Source organism: Balaenoptera acutorostrata, chromosome 4 (genome assembly GCF_949987535.1).
Source record: "Balaenoptera acutorostrata chromosome 4, mBalAcu1.1, whole genome shotgun sequence".
Taxonomy (NCBI): domain Eukaryota; kingdom Metazoa; phylum Chordata; class Mammalia; order Artiodactyla; family Balaenopteridae; genus Balaenoptera; species Balaenoptera acutorostrata.
The window spans coordinates 140,217,939-140,224,455 of record NC_080067.1 but is presented as its reverse complement, the minus strand read 5'-3'; positions in this window follow the sequence as shown (position 1 = coordinate 140,224,455).

Here is a 6,517-nt window from a genome sequence, read left to right as displayed (position 1 = left end):
AAGTACGTTAATAATAGATTATGTACATTATAAAAATACACAAAAGGGAAAATGTGAAGGACGAAAGATGAAATAAGTAGTCAAAGGCGTAACTGTTAATTATAAGAACTAAATTTAATGCTCAATTATAAAGTCAAATGAGTTTTGGTAAAGAACTATGCGCTTGAATATTGCCTTATAAACAACTGAGGTATAATTTGAATACCATGAAATTCACCCATTTCAAGTGAACAATGATTTTTAGTAAATCTGTGCAGTTGTTAGCCCTCATTTTTAAAAACCTTGGATTATTACTTTGTGATTCATAAAATTTTAGGTTTGGTTCTGAGTATGTCAGTGTCTTGCTTCCATTGAGGTCATAGATGGAAAAATACCAGATGAGAATATGTGGCTCTAAATGGAAGAAGGAAGTTCCTGATTGCACTTATTAATCATACTCTCATTAAAAGCCTTGACAACGGTTTATGGTTTTCATTAAAGTTTTTATTTCCTGCCGTCCAAAAGTTGTTCTTGCAAACTAGTTGGAATAGAACAATGGGCCCAAAGTATTTCATGGACTGAAACATTTCATTCGAAATATTTTAAAATATGTTGAAAAATTTCCCTCCACTTTGGTGGGCAGCTCGAGGTTTTTTAGATGCACATAGCATTTTTGGCAACAAAATTCACATTCAAATGGAAATATTTCCAAATATATTTTATTTTAGTAAAATTTGTTTATTTATTTTTGACTGCGTTGGGGCTTCGTTGCTGCGCGCGGGCTTTCTCTAGTTGCGGCGAGGGGGGGACTACTCTTCGTTGGGGTGAGTGGGCTTCTCATTGCGGTGGCTTCTCTTGTTGCGGAGCATGGGCTGTAGCCATGCGGGCTTCAGTAGTTTTGGCACGTGGGCTCAGTAGTTGTGGCTCGTGGGCTCTAGAGCACAGGCTCAGTAGTTGTGGAGCACAGGCTTAGTTGCTCCGCAGCATGTGGGATCTTCCCGGACCAGGGCTCGAACCCATGTCCCCTGCATTGGCAGGCAGATTCTTAACCACTGCGCCACCAGGGAAGTCCTCCAAATCTATTTTAAAATGCAAGAATTATATATACTGAATACCTGTATAGTTTCTTTTGATTTTCATTTGTTCACAATAAAAGCAATTTTAATGGATTAAATGCTTTGTTTTGTTTTTCAGTATTGCTACATGACATGCTAATGTTTTACACTTATTAAAGAAAAGGTCAGTAAATACATTTTGTAAAACCAGTTGAATGGCACAGAAGACTTTCATAGTTTTTCCCATCTTAATACAATAATTGTAAAGATTGGATTGTATCTTAATAAAATTGGATTGAATTTTAAAAAATTACCACAGGCGTGACACCCTGTAGTACTTTGTGCACTTCAGTTTCAACTTGTTTGCTGTGATAGTTTGTCTCTGGATGAAACATGAATTAATTTCCTGTGTGGTGCTAGCTCTGTAACCTTAACCTAGAACCTCCCCCTCGCCCCCTTTATTCAAGTCAAAATGATCCATCAGAGGTTATGTAACTGAGCAGGACCCTATCAGGCCTTCCTAGAATGGACCCTACTCCCACCCCTCCATGTCCTCCACCTGCCTTTTGTCTGTAGAAAAACTTTAGTCAAAGAATAAGTTTGACCTGAGAAGGGAGAAAATGCAGAAAGAAAGGAAAACAGTCAAGCAAGGCAAAATAATAATAGTTTAGTCATTAAACAGAGTCAGGGACCTTTAGTTCCTTCTCAAGGGCTATAGATAATGTTCTGAGCCACAGCCTTTGAGCTGTTTTGCAGATACTGAAACCCCCGCCAGGTGGAAGAAGTTAACTGCGTGCTGCCCACAAGCATGTAGACCCCAGACTGGTTGGAACCAGAAGGTTGATAGTGTTGACTCCCGATTACCTCACCACCAACCAATCAGAAGAATGTCCACAAGCTGATCACACCCTGCTCCTTGAACACTATAAGACTCTTCACTACCCGCTGCAGGACGGGATACACAGGCTTGAGGGCTTTAGCCCACTGTGGCCCCCTTTGCCAGGCAAAGCAATAAAGCTATTTCTTTCTACTTCACCCAAAACTCTGTCTCCAAGATTTCATCCAGCACCAGTGTGCAGAGGCTGAAATTCGGCATCAGTTACACTTGCAGTTTTTCCATAAAACATGTTCTTTTAAACTTTTTATTCTGAAATTGCGATGGTCCAGCCACCGCAGGGGGTCTTCCAGGTCCCAACGGAGAGGGGTAAGGGACTGAATAGCACCGTGAGTATGGGGGTCAGAAGGACCAAGACAACTGATGGTTGCAAGGCACTTTATTTAGAATTTACTGAATCTTATATAGACAGAAGAGGAGCTCATTATTAGACAATAATCCCATGGAATTGCTTATTGTCTCAGTTCAGTCACTACCACGGACGGATGTCAACAAGTTTACAACGACCATCCTTGAACATTATCTTCCCTTAACCAGGCTCACACACAGCCCCCAGCCATAAGGAACAACCAGGACTCTCAGCTCCCTGAGGTCTCCTGGCTTGAGATAGTTTTGCTAATCTCTTTTACATTCCTCAGGCCTGGGAAAAGGAGTGCATTCCAAGATAAGGGCTTTGCCTTTTGTGAGAGACATACTGTCTCCTCCAGGAGTTACCTCCGGCTAAGACTGCATGCTTCCCACAGAAATAATTTCAAACTTACAGAAAAGTTGCAAAAATAGTAAGAGAACTCCTGCATACCCTTTGCCCAGATTCACCAAATTGATACTTTGTCATACGTGTCATCTCTGTCTACACATACAAGTATGCATACAAACTTCTTTTTCCCTGAACTTCTTTAGCTTTCTTTAATCTGGAGCAGTTACCTGGCCTTGGTCTTTCACAACACCGACTTTTTTTTTTTTTTTTTTTTTATACAGGCTAATTATTTTACAGAATGCTTTTCAATTTGGGCTTTCTGATGTTTCTTCATGATTGGGATCAGACTATGCATTCCTGGCTGGAATACTGCATAAATTGTGTTGTGTTCTCAGATATTCCATCTGAAGGCACACCATGTTCCTAGCCCCTCACTGGTGATGCTAATTTTGAACAGATGATCAAGATGTTAATCCAATGTCTCCACTCTAGTCCTTCGTCTTCTTGCAATAATCTATGGAGAGATGCCCTAAGATGCTGCAAATACCCAGCTTTTCATCAAACTTTTACATCTAGAATCAGCATCCATTAATGATGCCTGCCTGAACCAGTCTACTCTGATAGTTGTGAAATTCCTATTTCAACCCTGCCTCTCCAAATGCAAGTATTGGTCGACATATTATAGGAGAGAGCTTTCTCTTCTTTCCATTTATTATCAGTATGGATTCATAGATTCTTATTTTATTCAGTGTTTATAGTTCATTACGATCCTTATTTATTTATTTTTAAAAATGATTTTTAAAAAATTTTATTTATTTTTTGGCTGTGTTGGGTCTTCGTTGCTGCGTGCAGGCTTTCTCTAGTTGTGTTGAGCAGAGGCTACTCTTCGTTGCGGTGCACGGGCTTCTCATTGTGGTGGCTTCTCTTGTGGAGCACGGGCTCTAGGCACATGGGCTTTAGTAGATGTGGAGAGTGGGCTCAGTAGTTGGGGCACGCGGGGTCTAGAGCACAGGCTCAGTAGTTGTGGCGCACGGGCTTAGTTGCTCCAAGGCATGTGGGATCTTCCCGGACCAGGGCTTGAACCCGTGTCCCCTGCATTGGCAGGCGGATTCTTAACCACTAAGCCACCGGGGAAGTCCCAATCCTTATTTATTTAAAAACTTTTTAAATTAATAAACTTCACTTTTTAGAGCAGTTTTAGATTTATAGAAAAATTGAGCAGAAAATATAGACAGTTCCCATATATTCCCTTCCATCACCCCCCCACCTTTCCCCTATTGTTAATATCTTGCAATGGTATGGTGCACTTGTTACAATTAATGATTCTATACTGATACATTATTATTAACTAAAGTGCATAGTTTACATTAGGGTTCTCTCTTTGTGTTATATAGTTATATGGGTTTTGCCAAATGGTTAATGTCATTAATCTACCACTACAGTATCATACAGAATAGTTTTACTGCTCCAGTGGTTAAGAATCTGTCTGCCATGTAGAGAACAGACATATGGACACCAAGGGGGGAAAACTGCAGTGGGGTGGGGATGGTGGTGTGCTGAATTGGGCGATTGGGATTGACATGTATACACTGATGTGTATAAAATTGATGACTAACAAGAACCTGCAGTATAAAAACAAACAAACAAACAAAGCAACTAATACTAAACTTTCATTGGGTTATTTGTATGGAAATATGTTAATATAAATGTTTCAGACATTACATGAAATTTCTAAAAAAAAAAAAAAAAAGAATCTCCCTGCCAATGCAGGGGACGCAAGTTCGAGCCCTGGTCTGGGAAGATCCCACATGCTGCGGAGCAACTAAGCCCATGTGCCACAACTACTGACCCCACGTGCCACAACTACTGAAGCCCGCACACCTAGAGCCCGTGCTCCACAACAAGAGAAGCCACTGCAATGAGAAGGCCGTGCACCACAATGAAGAGTAGCTCCCGCTCACTGCAACTAGAGAAAGCCCACGTGCAGCAACGAAGACCCAATGCGGCCAAAAATAAATAAATAATTAAATTCATTAAAAAAAAAGAATAGTTTTACTGCTCCCAAAATCCCCTGTACTCCAGCTATTCACCCTTTTTATTTTAGTGCTCAAATTGTCCCAGTCTTGGCCAGGGGGAGCCATTTCAAGCTGGCTCCTGTTTCTTTTGATACATCCCATCTTTTTTTTTTTGAGCACTTCTTTACCTTTGGGCATAAAATGTTCCAGGCTCATTTTATACTTTTCCTGCCCCATGGCTCAATGTCTAATCCATCTCATAATTGTCTGGTACCATTTTATTTTTATTTGTTTTTTTTTCAGATTGTGGGACATTTGCCTGATAATATCAGTCAGGGATGAAGGCAGGTTTAAAAACTGGCTGGAGAAAGGTTAAGGGGGTCCGTTTTGCTCTGCCAGCCCTATTGTTCCCTAAAGGTATAGAATCTGTCTTCTCAGTATGGGCTGAACAGTGAACAGTAGCAGTTTTAGAAGGGAGGTGGATAGCTTGTAATAGGGCAGCAATTATATGCCCATTAGCAATAGGAGTCCCTGCAGAGGTTAAGAATCCACGGGATTTCCAAATTGAGCCAACAGCTTGGCAGACTGCAAAAGAGAGGTGGTTTTCCCTTTTTCTCATGTACACACTCTAGTAAAAGCTACAAGTTCAGCAGCTTGGCTGGTTTGACAGTGGGCAAAGATTATGCCTCAGGTGTTTCATGTGGGGAACCCATGGCATAACTAGTTATTATGTTTCTCTCAAAATTTCATTTATAAGAGCCATCACAAAATAGAAGTAAGCCTTGGTTGTCTGAAGGGATGTCTGAGAGATCTTCTTGTGGCTTTGAGACCATTTTTGTAGTTTCAAGGCAATCATGTGGAATGGACTCAGGCTCTCCATCACCAGGGAGGGGGCATGAAGTAGCTGGATTTAGAGTATTACAACGATGGAAGATGACGGAAGGGTTAATTAAAAGAGCCTGGGTGGTGCTTTGCCACGACCTAGAGGGGTGGGATAGGGAGGGTGGGAGGGAGGCTCAAGAGGGAGAGGATATGGGGACATGTGTATGCATATGGCTGATTCACTTTGCTGTGCAACAGAAACTAACACAGTATTGTAAAGTAATTATACTCCAAAAAAGATCTATTAAAAAAAAAAAAAAGAGCCTGGGGACTTCCTTGGTGGTCCAGTGGTTAGGACTCCATGCTTCCACTGCAGGGGGCGTGGATTTGATCCCTGGTCTGGGAACTAAGATTCTGCATGCCATGCAGCGTGACCAATAAATGAATGAATGAATGAATGAATGAATGAATAAGCGAGCCTGCTCATAGGTGGTTGGTTGCCCATGTAGGGAGATGCTGCATCCTATGAACTCGCAAGATAGCAGACACAGCATGGGGAACAGAAAGTTGCATGGGAGACCCTATTGTTAGAGTACTGGCTTTGTCAATCAAGGTGGCAGCTGTGGCCACCACATGTAAGTGTGGGGCCTTACCTAATGCTACAGTGTCTAACTGGCATGAGAAATATGCTATAGGACTCATCTGAGAGGCAAAAGACTGTCCTATAATGCCTGCAGTAATTCCATTATTTTCATGGCAGTATGGATGAAAAGGTTAGTCAAAATGAGGTAAGCTGGAGGTGTAGCCAGAGCTAATTTTAAGGCCGCAAAGGAGGTAGCAAAAGGCTTGCTGGTGAGGAGTTTGAAGCTAGAAAAGCATGACAGGTGTTAAGAGGCCCTCAAGATATTAGGGTGGGCTGAGACATGGGCAATGAGGTAGGCTGCCCAGAGACTCCAGCTGCTTGAATAGACTCAGAGGTGACAGGTAGAGATAAATCCTCTGAGCAGATGGTAGAGAAAATCTCACCAGTGTCAATTAAGAAATCCAGTTCGGA